Source organism: Nerophis lumbriciformis, linkage group LG25 (genome assembly GCF_033978685.3).
Source record: "Nerophis lumbriciformis linkage group LG25, RoL_Nlum_v2.1, whole genome shotgun sequence".
In the NCBI taxonomy this organism is placed as follows: Eukaryota; Metazoa; Chordata; class Actinopteri; order Syngnathiformes; family Syngnathidae; genus Nerophis; species Nerophis lumbriciformis.
The window spans coordinates 1,150,001-1,162,336 of NC_084572.2; the positions used below are offsets into that span (position 1 = coordinate 1,150,001).

Consider the following 12,336-nt stretch of genomic DNA (forward strand, 5'->3'; position numbering starts at 1 on the left):
AGCAGGGGCGTCCATGATAACGTTGCTCGGATGGCAACATATGTTGCTCCAAAAGCTGTATGTACCTTTCAGCATTAATGGTGCCTTCACAGATGTGTAAGTTACCCATGTCTTGGGCACTAATACACCCCCATACCATCACACATGCTGCCTTTTACACTTTGCGCCTATAACAATCCGAATGGTTCTTTTCCTCTTTGGTCCAGAGGACACGACGTCCACAATTTGAAATGTGGACTCGTCCACTTTTCCACTTTGCATCAGTCCATCTTAGATGAGCTCGGGCCCAGCGAAGCGATTCTGGGTGTTGTTGATAAATGGGTTTCGCTTTGCATAGGAGAGCTTTAACTTGCACTTACAGATGTAGCGACCAACTGTAGTTACTGACAGTGGGTTTCTGAAGTGTTCCTGAGTCCATGTGGTGATTTCCTTTACACACTGATGTAGGGCTGCAGCTAACGATTATTTTTCTATAGATTATTATTTTTTCGATTAATCGGTTAATCTATAGATTATTTTTTCGATTAATCTATAGATTATTTTTCCTTTTACCGATTATTTTTTGTATTTAAAATGAAGAGGAAAAAATAAATGTAGGCCAGTTTTTTCAAAAGGCATGGCTTTTATTTACAAAAAAAAAAGTATGGCCACTCAGTCAACATTGACAACAACATGACAAAATATTCTGTAACAATGTAAACATTTAAAACTTTTAACATTTAACAAAATTAAAAGTAGCTTATTTGCTTTTTAATGTGCAAATATAAAAGTAAACATCCAGTGCAAATCTTAATATTCTGGAATAGTATAAGCATTTAAAAAGTAAAAGTATTGCTTATTTTGCTTTAAAATGTGCAAAAATAAAGATAAACATCCAATACAAAAAAGTGCAAAACGGAAATATTCTGTAACAAGTGTAAACATTTCAACAAAAGTAAAAGTATTGCTAATTTGCTAAAATGTGCAAAAATAAAGCTAAACATCCAATACAAAAAAGTGTACAGTGTAAACATTTCAACAAAAGTAAAAGTATTGCTTATTTTGCTTAATAACACAACAATGATAGTATGATTAAAGTGAAAGTTAATTGTTGGTTTGTACATAGTATATGTAACTGTTAATGTTGTAAAAGGTATTTGCACAACTAATTAACGTTAGCGTTTGTGACACGTCTTGTGCCGTGGGGTTCTTTCAGGACCGACAGACTGAACGCCAGACGGCTTTGCCAGGTTTACAATCTTTTCATTTTACACAAAGTCTTTTCTCTTCCAACTCTTTTCTCTTTCTTTCCTCGCTTTTCAGCTCCTCTTCCTCGCTCGCTCGTCGTCCCCTGTCTTTTGCGGCGTCGCTCCCGGCGCGCCCCGCCTCGCCGCTCGCTCGCCGCCGCCGCCTCTCCACAGCGTTAAAGAGGAGCGCGTCTTTGTAAACACTGAACAGGCACGCCAAACGCGCCTCTCAGAGCAAACGGTGCTTTAGTTTATGAATTTACAACGCAGATACAAATGACACATTCATGTTTTTGTGTAATGATGACAACGTATACGCACGCGGACGATTGACTTGTTGATGGTGATGGCAAGAACGCTGTCGGGGGTTTTCTTTTCAAATGTTCGTTCATAGCCGTTGTGCTGCTATGATAGGCCATTTCCGCTCGACACAGTGTGCATACAATTGAAATACTCCCACACTTTTGACGACTTTTGGCGTGCTTTTTTCCCCTCGCTCGCATCGTCTGCTTTGCGCTCCGCCATGACAGTAGTGTGACGTAAATATGCGACGCGCCGACGCACAAAAACGGCGTCGACGTATTTACGTAACCGATGACGTCGACTACGTCGACGCGTCGTTTCAGCCTTACACTGATGTCACTTTTCAATGCAGTACCGCCTGAGGGATCGAAGGTCCGTAATATCATGGCTTACGTGCAGTGATTTCTCCAGATTCTCTAAATCCTTTGATGATATTACAGAGCGTAGATGGTGAAATCCCTAAATTCCTTGCAATAGCTCGTTGAGAAATGTTGTTCTTAAACTGTTCAACAATTTGCTCAGGCATTTGTTGACAAAGTGGTGACCCTCGCCCCATCCTTGTTTGTGAATGACTGAGCATTTCATGGAATCTACTTTTATACCCAATCATGGCACCCACCTGTTCCCAATTAGCCCGTTCACCTGTGGGATGTTCCAAATAAGTGTTTGATGAGCATTCCTCAACTCTCTCAGTCTTTTTTGCCACTTGTGCCAGCTTTTTTGTAACCTGTTGCAGGCATCAAATACCAAATGAGCTAATATTTGCAAAAAAATAACAAAGTTTACCAGTTGGAACGTTAAATATCTTGTCTTTGCAGTCTAGTCAATTGAGTATAAGTTGAAAAGGATTTGCAAATCATTGTATTCGTGATATTTTAGTATCGGTACCAAGATGTATTTCGATGCTTTTCAAAATAAAAGTCAAATATTTGCTTTATTTTAACAGAAAATGTTATGATACATTAAACATGTGTTTCTTATTGCAAAACAAATAAGAATTTTAGAACACTGAAATGAAACCTCATAAAATAGTGAACATACTAGACAACTTCTCTTGTAGTAGTCAGTAAGATAGTAGTAAAATAGTGAACATACTAGACAACTTCTCTTGTAGTAGTCAGTAAGATAGTAGTAAAATAGTGAACATACTAGACAACTTCTCTTGTAGTAGTCAGTAAGATAGTAGTAAAATAGTGAACATACTAGACAACTTCTCTTGTAGTAGTCAGTAAGATAGTAGTAAAATAGTGAACATACTAGACAACTTCTCTTGTAGTAGTCAGTAAGATAGTAGTAAAATAGTGAACATACTAGACAACTTCTCTTGTAGTAGTCAGTAAGATAGTAGTAAAATAGTGAACATACTAGACAACTTCCTTTAGTAGTCAGTAAGATAGTAGTAAAATAGTGAACATACTAGACAACTTCTCTTGTAGTAGTCAGTAAGATAGCAGTAAAATAGTGAACAACTTCCTTTAGTAGTCAGTAAGCAAACAGGTTACAAAGGCTATAATTTGGCTGAAACTTATTGTGTAATTTAGTGATGAGAATTGAAAACCAGTTCTTGTTTGTTTTTATGGATTATAGACTGCAAAATAATCTACCTTGGGACCAAGGAAAGAGTGTTAGCACATTGATAAAGAAGGTGAGAAACACTATTGCATTGAATGAATCCCTCTGTGCTCATCACCGTCTTTACTAACGAGGGTGTTCAATAAATTAAGAGTGATGTAAATGTTCATCATTTTTGACCATACCAGGAGGTTATGTCATGTCCCATAGTGTTTTGGTTAGACACCAGTTATGGGCGGATTTTGATCAACTTTCAGGAAATGTCAGAACTGGAATATGGAAAAAGACATTTGATTTGGAGAGCGATCCGGATCGTGAATGCAACTTTATCTTTACATTGTAATGCTACATTTGTCTTTGTGGCCCCGCCTCCACCTACAGAGACAAACAGAGCGACACATGTTGCGAGCGACCAGGGAATAAAACACACTGGTCACTCCCAAGTTCTTTCGGATGACATATATTAGGGATGTCCCGATCCGATCGGCCGCCGATATTTGCCAAAAATTGCGTATCGGCAAGGCATGGGAAAATGCCGATCCAGATCCAGTTTAAAAAAAAAACTCCGGTCCGTGTTTTCCAACGCACCGATTTAAATAATACATTCCACTTTTCTGCTGCTCCCTAATTTCCGTTCCGCATTTTCCAGCACACCTTCAACACATGCACAGGTCTGTGGATTCTCACGCAGCTGCTTTTAGCTGCTGGCATTACACGACAGGCTCTTCCCACTCTTTCCTGTTTCTCCCTCTCACAGACAGCAAGTGCACCTTCTTACACACGTCACATACTGTCACGTCATACGTCACATACGTATACGTCCTCCCCGAGCAGAGCGGTAGCAGCATGGCTAACGTTAGCTGTGATGCTAGCGCAGCCGCTAAGGTGCGCGCCTGCTCAAGCGTCCTCTGCGCACGGCAAATCTATGCCACGCACAAAATCAAATAAAATTAAAGCTGCAAGCAGCATTGGTCGGGCCCGCGTATTTGGCAGGTGCTAGTCCTAAGTGTCCCAATACTTTTGTCTACTTTTAGTCTGAAGTGTCCCAAGACTTTAGTCTAGTGTACCTACCTTGTCTGCATTGTGTGGGCACGTTGGTGCTTCCTGCTTTTAAGCAGCCATCTTAAAAAAAACAGCAGCGCAGCAGCATCAGCGCAGAGGGTCTTTGAAGGGTCATAAAATAAAAACCGGAGCAGGTATTAAAACTCTGTTCTGTTATTTTATACACAAGGGTTTAATCTCTCTCCTGTGTTAGTTTGAAGCCGAAACGACAAACGCGCTCGGAGGAGATAGTTTTTGAAGGAAGGTGACCGGTTTTTACAAAAAAGTTGTTTTGAAGGGGGAATAGCAAACTTCCTGTTGATTTTTGCTGGGGGTTGTCAATTTATGAAATGTAGGTCTAAGTGAGACCTACATAGAGGTTTTTGTTTCATGTCTCTCCGACCTTCCCAGGGAGAGTTACAGGCAGTTTTGTCAGTTTTTTCATCCGAGGAGCAGTTTTTTGTGCGTTTCATTAAAAAATTGCGCTAGAGCACAATTTTGAGATTTGGGGTTAGGTTTTTTATTAGATCACAATTTTTGCCAGTCCTGATGTGTGTGTTCAGTTCGGTGAGTTTTGAAGCATGTTAAGGGGGTCAAATTACAGCTGAAAGAGTCAAAAGTGACTGTTTTTAGTACTTTTTGTCTTGAAGGGGGAATGGCCAACTTCCTGTTGATTTTTGCCCGAGAATATACTATTATGAAATCTAGGTCTAAGTCACACCTACATAAAGGTTTTTGTTTTTTGTCTCTCCGACCTTCCTAGTGGGAGTTACAGGCAGTCTAGTTTGTTTTTTTCGTAGGGGGCGCTAGAGCGCAATTCTGAGTTTTGTGGTTCGGGTTTTTTTTAAAAAAAGGCAATTTTCGCAGGTCCTGATGTGTGGGTCAAATATGGTGAGTTTTGAAGCATGTTAAGTGGGTCAAACTACAGTTTAAAGTGGCGGCGGAAGAATAAAGAATAAATAAATAATAAAACCTTACAAATTCAATAGGTCCTTATGGCCCATTGCATAAGGACTCCCTTTGGGAGTCCTTATGCAATGGGCCATGCGGGCCCTAAAAATAAGCGCATAACAATTTTCGACACACGGACACGACAGAGAAAACAGTTTTCGTCATCATTGTTCAAATATTATAACGTCTGTCGAGACGCTTATCTCCATTCGGTGCCACACGTCCACACCATCAAAATGCCGAGGCAAAAATTTCCACATCAACACCGTATGAAAAAATTTGTGATTTTTTTTAGTTGTGATTTCCTTCTCTGCATGAAAGTTTAAAAGCAGCATATATTAATGCAGTATGAAGAAGAATGTTTTAATGTAGACATGCAAGCCTTGAAAGAAAATGTTGAAAATCAAGACTACATTTCCTGCAAATGGGTGCATTTCTACCCTATATTTTAACTTTAGATTTATTCTCATATCAAACTCTTTTGGCTGTCTTTTTGACACTTACCCTCCACACCCTGGATTATAAATAATGTAAATAATTCAATGTGATTATCTTGTGTGATGACTGTATTATGATGATAGTATATATCTGATAGTATATATCTGTATCATGAATCAATTTAAGTGGACCCCGACTTAAACAAGTGTAAAAACTTATTGGGGTGTTACCATTTAGTGGTCAATTGTACGGAATATGTACTTCACTGTGCAACCTACTAATAAAAGTCTCAATCAATCAATCAAAACACATAGAATCATCATACTGCTGTGATTATATGCATCAAGTGTTCATTCAAGGCTAAGGCAAAATATCCACATACCGTATTTTCCGCACCATAAGGCGCCCTGGGTTATAAGCCGCGCCTTCAATGAACGGCATATTTCAAAACTTTGTCCACCTATAAGCCGCCCCGTGTTATAAGCCGCATCTAACTGCGCTAAAGGAATGTCAAAAAAACAGTCAGATAGGTCAGTCAAACTTTAATAATATATTAAAAACCAGCGTGATGTGGGCGCGCATGGAGTCGTATATCAACATGGACGGAGCTGCGTGAAAAAAGCCACCCGGCCTCTTCGCGTAAACTTACCTTAACCACTCGCTCATCTTTTCTTCATCCATCCATCCCTTCGAGTTAGCTTTTATGATGACGCCGGCTGGAAAGGTCTCTTTTGGCAAGGTCTTCCTTTTGAATATCACCATGGGTGGAAGTTTCTGGCCATTAGCATGGCAAGCTAGAACCACAGTGAAGGATGACTTCTCATTCCCTGTGGTGCGAATATTCACCGTACGTGCTCCCGTTGTATCCACAGTGCGGTTCACAGGAATATCAAAAGTCAGTGGAACCTCGTCCATGTTGATAATGTTCTCTGGCCGGATCTTTTTTTCAGCTATCTTGTTTTTACAATATGCACGGAAAGTAGCCAGCTTTTCTTGAAAGTCTTTAGGCAGTTGCTGTGAAATAGTAGTCCGTGTGCGGATGGAGAGATTGCGTCTTTTCATGAACCGGAAACCTGTCACTTAGTAGGAGCCATTTTGTGGTCTTTACAGATGTAAACACACAAAGGAAATGAAACGTAATATCCGCGCCCTTCTTCTTCTTCTACGCGGGCGGGTGGTTGCTTACAGTAGAAGAAGAAGCGCTTCCTGTTCTATGGGGGCGGGTGCTTACCTTGGCGGTTGCTTGCGTAGAAGAAGAAGCACTTCCTCTTCTACGGGGAAAAAAGATGGCGGCTGTTTACCGTAGTTGCGAGACCGAAACTTTATGAAAATGAATCTTAATATTAATCCATATATAAAGCGCACCGGGTTATAAGCCGCACTGTCAGCTTTTGAGTAAATTTGTGGTTTTTAGGTGCGGCTAATAGTGCGGAAAATACGGTATATATTGTGTATCGCAATATGGCCTTGAAATATTGCAATATTAAAAAAAGGCCATATCTGTTTGTCATGTATAATTTTGTCTATTTTGTGTTCATCCTTGAATAAACAGGTCAGTTTCTTGTTACCAACCATTGTGTATTATTCAAACTCCCCTAATTCAGCTGGCTAGTTGTTATCAAGAGTACTAAAACCCTTTTCAACATGATTCTGACAACTATGTAGGCTAAATAACTTTAAACTTTAATACATGCTCGGATAGGCCAGTATCGGTATCGGTCAGTATCGGTATCGGATCGGAAGTGCAAAAACAATATCGGATCGGAAGTGCAAAAACCTGGATCGGAACATCCCTAACATATATGTTGAGTAAAAAGGACCACAGAGACAGAATAGTACTCGGCCGAGTTTTACTGAAGCTTTAGGAGACCAGCCCTTACGACGCAATCATAGCATCGCCGAGAAAAGGTCTAAATTCAAACAAAAAGAGTGTCATGACTTGATCTTGGGTGTTTGCTTTTCCGGGATACAACGGAAAGTTGGCACGGGCGAAACGGGAATGAAGGTACATGATTTATTTATATTTATCAAAAAAAAGGAATAAACAAAAAGCGATCACAGAGGCGGAGAATAAACTACGAAACCAAAAGACTATAGCAAAAAAGTACAAACAAAAAACACGCACAATGGCGGAGAACAAACTATGAAACCAAAAAGACTATAAACATGGAACAAAAACTTACTTGGCTTGGACAGAAATAGTTGCTTGAGGAATTGACATGGAAAGAAGTATCAGGCATGGACAGAGCATAAATGTGGTGAGGTCGTCAGCAAGACAAACTGAAAAACACTGAACTTAAATACTACAGACATGATTAACGAAAACAGGTGCGTGACTCAAAACGTGAAACAGGTGCGTGACGTGACAGGTGAAAACTAATGGGTTGCTATGGTGACAATCAAGAGTGCACAATGAGTCCAAACGTGGAACAGGTGAAACTAATGGGGTAATCATGGAAACAAGACAAGGGAGTGAAAAGACAGAAACCAAAGAGTCATATAACTAAACAAAACATGACTTAAAACAAAACATGATTACACAGACATGACAAAGAGTCAGAAAGAAATGCAGCTGCTCCTTCAAAACAGATAAGGAGCTGGCCAAAACGGCTCTGTGAGCCGACAAACAGGAGCCCTTAAGACAAAAACAAAGAGTTTACGAGCGGACATCAGATAAAAGCAAGGAGGTCACGAGAAGACACACTACATGGAAAAACACTAGCTGCCATAAACATGACTATGGATTAAGAAAGAACACTTAAAAATATCCCATTATCACACACAGCAGAGGGTTCACTCTAGCAGGTTATTTCATTCCACTACAGAAGCAACATGCCCAGAGTGAACTCTCTTGCAGCCCGTTTGGACGCCACAGACGTACAAAACAAACTATTTCATTTTTCCTTTCACTAATGACCTCAGCCAGGAGGTTACAGTATGTATTCACTGAGCTTTGTTGGTTACTTTCCAACAAAGTTATGGCCGGATTCTAATGGAACTTTCAGGGAATGAAAGAAATATGATAAGAAAAACATGATCTGGATCAGCATCTGGATTCAAGATTGTCTACCATTGGGAGGTAGGACCTACTTTTTCTAGTTCTTCTATAAAATGTGTTTTGTTTTCATGATTTGGGGTATTTTGGAAAATGATACATTATTTCTTTTTTTAAGTTAAAGTTAAAGATTGTCACACACACACTAGGTGTGGCGAAATTCATCTCTTATCACTCTTGATCACCCCCTGGGAGGTGAGGGGAGCAGTGGGCAGCAGCGGTGGTCGCGGTCAGGAAACATTTTTGGTGATTTAACCCCCAATTCCAAGCCTTGATGCTGAGTGCCAAGCAGGGAGGTAATGCTCCCATTTTTATAATCTTTGGTATGACTCGGCCGGGGTTTGAACTCACAGCCTACCGATCTCAGGGCGGACATTTATTGAGTTTTTGACATATTCAGTACAGAAATACAATTAAGTACATGTCAAATGTACATTATTTCTTATGGAAAAATTGCTTCAGAAAAAGTGAGGTGTTAGTGTGTATTGTCTTCAGTCCATGCATGCACTGCAAAAAGTCAATGTTCAAAAACAAGGGAAAAAAAATACAAAAATGAGGGGTATTTTATTTGAACTAAGCAAAATTATCTGCCAATAGAACAAGAAAATGTGGCTTGTCAAGACTTTCCAAAACAAGTCAAATTAGCTAACCTCAATGAACCCAAAAATACCTTAAAGGCCTACTGAAAGCCGCTACTACCGACCACGCAGTCTGATAGTTTATATATATGATGAAATCTTAACATTGCAACACAAACATGATTTTCAAGGTAAAAAAAAAATTTGAAAGTAAAAAAAAATTTCAAGGTAAAATTTTTTTTCAAGGTTAAAAATGATTTTCAAGGTAAAAAAAAATTTTCAAGGTAAAAAAAAATGTTCTAGGTAAATTTTTTTTTTCAAGTTAAAAAATGATTTTCAAGGTAAAAAATGATTTTCAAGGTAAAAAGAATTTTTCAAGGTAAATTTTTTTTTTCAAGGTTAAAAATGATTTTCAAGGTAAAAAATGATTTTCTAGGTAAAAAAAAAATTTTAGGTAAAAAAAATTTTCAAGGTAAAATATTTTTTCAAGGTTAAAAATGATTTTCAAGGTAAAAAATGATTTTCAAGGTAAAAAAATATTTTCAAGGTAAAAAATGATTTTCAAGGTAAAAAAATATTTTCAAGGAAAAAAAATATTTTCAAGGTAAAATATGATTTTCAAGGTAAAAAATATTTTCAAGGTAAAAAGAATTTTTCAAGGTAAATTTTTTTTTTTAAAGTTAAAAATGATTTTCAAGGTAAAAAATGATTTTCTAGGTAAAAAAAATTTTTAGGTAAAAAAATTTTTCAAGGTAAAATATTTTTTCAAGGTTAAAAATGATTTTCAAGGTAAAATAATTTTTCAAGGTAAATTTTTTTTTTCAAGGTTAAAAATGATTTTCAAGGTAAAAAATGATTTTCTAGGTAAAAAAAATTTTCAAGGTAAAATATTTTTTCAAGGTTAAAAATGATTTTCAAGGTAAAAAATGATTTTCAAGGTAAAAAAATAATTTCAAGGAAAAAATTTTTTTTCAAGGTAAAAAATGATTTTCAAGGTTAAAAATGATTTTCAAGGTAAAAAAAGATTTTCAAGGTAAAAAATGATTTTCAAGGTAAAAAATGATTTTCAAGGTAAAAAATGATTTTCAAGGTAAAAAAAAAATTTCAAGGTAAAATTTTTTTTCAAGGTTAAAAATGATTTTCAAGGTAAAAAATGATTTTCAAGGTAAAAAAAAAATTTCTAAGTAAAAAAAATTTTCAAGGTAAAATTTATTTTCAAGGTTAAAAATGATTTTCATGCCAATACGGCCGGGTTAACTTATAAAGTGCAATTTTAAATTTCCCGGGAAACTTCCGGTTGAAAACGTCTAGGTATAAATGATAAATGGGTTGTACTTGTATAGCGCTTTTCTACCTTCAAGGTACTCAAAGCGCTTTGACACTACTTCCACATTTACCCATTCACACACACATTCACACACTGCGCCACGCCGTCCCATACGTCGTATGATGACGTATGCGCGTGACGTCGATGGTTGAACGGAAGTATTGGGACACCATTGTATCCAATACAAACAGCTCTGTTTACATCGCAAAATTCCACAGTATTCTGGACATCTGTGTTGGTGAATCTTTTGCAATTTGTTCAATGAACAATGGAGACTGCAAAGAAGAAAGCTGTAGATGCGATCGGTGTATTAGCGTCTGGCTACAGCAACACAACCAGGAGGACTTTGACTTGGATAGCAGACGCGCTATCCGACGCTAGCCGCCGACCGCATCGATGATCGGGTGAAGTCCTTCGTCGCTCCGTCGATCGCTGGAACGCAGGTGACCTTCGGTGTTGATGAGCAGATGAGGGTTGGCGTAGGTGGAGAGCTAATGTTTTTATCATAGCTCTGTCGAGGTCCGTAGCTAAGTTAGATTCAATGGCGTCGTTAGCAACAGCATTGCTAAGCCTTTTCAGGCGGTACATCATTAACCGTGTAGTTACAGGTCCATGGTTTGTTGATTTTCTGTCTATCCTTCCAGTCAGGGGTTTAATTCTTTTGTTTCTATCTGCAGTTAAGCCCGATGCTATCACGTTAGCTCCGTAGCTAAAGTGCTTCGCCGATGTATTGTCGTGGAGATAAAGGTCACTGTGAATGTCCATTTCGCGTTCTCGACTCTCATTTTCAAGAGGATATACAGGTAAAAGCCAGTAAATTAGAATATTTTGAAAAACTTGATTTATTTCAGTAATTGCATTCAAAAGGTGTAACTTGTACATTATATTTATTCATTGCACACAGACTGATGCATTCAAATGTTTATTTCATTTAATTTTGATGATTTGAAGTGGCAACAAATGAAAATCCAAAATTCCGTGTGTCACAAAATTAGAATATTACTTAAGGCTAATACAAAAAAGGGATTTTTAGAAATGTTGGCCAACTGAAAAGTACGAAAATGAAAAATATGAGCATGTACAATACTCAATACTTGGTTGGAGCTCCTTTTGCCTCAATTACTGCGTTAATGCGGCGTGGCATGGAGTCGATGAGTTTCTGGCACTGCTCAGGTGTTATGAGAGCCCAGGTTGCTCTGATAGTGGCCTTCAACTCTTCTGGGTTTTTGGGTCTGGCATTCTGCATCTTCCTTTTCACAATACCCCACAGATTTTCTATGGGGCTAAGGTCAGGGGAGTTGGCGGGCCAATTTAGAACAGAAATACCATGGTCCGTAAACCAGGCACGGGTAGATTTTGCACTGTGTGCAGGCGCCAAGTCCTGTTGGAACTTGAAATCTCCATCTCTATAGAGCAGGTCAGCAGCAGGAAGCATGAAGTGCTCTAAAACTTGCTGGTAGACGGCTGCGTTGACCCTAGATCTCAGGAAACAGAGTGGACCGACACCAGCAGATGACATGGCACCCCAAACCATCACCCAACCATGCAAATTTTGCATTTCCTTTGGAAATCGAGGTCCCAGAGTCTGGAGGAAGACAGGAGAGGCACAGGATCCACGTTGCCTGAAGTCTAGTGTAAAGTTTCCACCATCAGTGATGGTTTGGGGTGCCATGTCATCTGCTGGTGTCGGTCCACTCTGTTTCCTGAGATCCAGGGTCAACGCAGCCGTCTACCAGCAAGTTTTAGAGCACTTCATGCTTCCTGCTGCTGACCTGCTCTATGGAGATGGAGATTTCAAGTTCCAACAGGACTTGGCGCCTGCACACAGCGCAAAATCTACCCGTG

The 12,336-nt window shown here is 38.8% G+C and overlaps 1 protein-coding gene across 1 annotated transcript in view; it reads left to right on the forward strand.

Moving 5' to 3' along the window:
- Nucleotides 1-12,336, forward strand: part of tbc1d30 (TBC1 domain family, member 30) — a 104,270-nt gene that overhangs the window by 21,645 nt on the left and 70,289 nt on the right. The window lies entirely within an intron of this gene.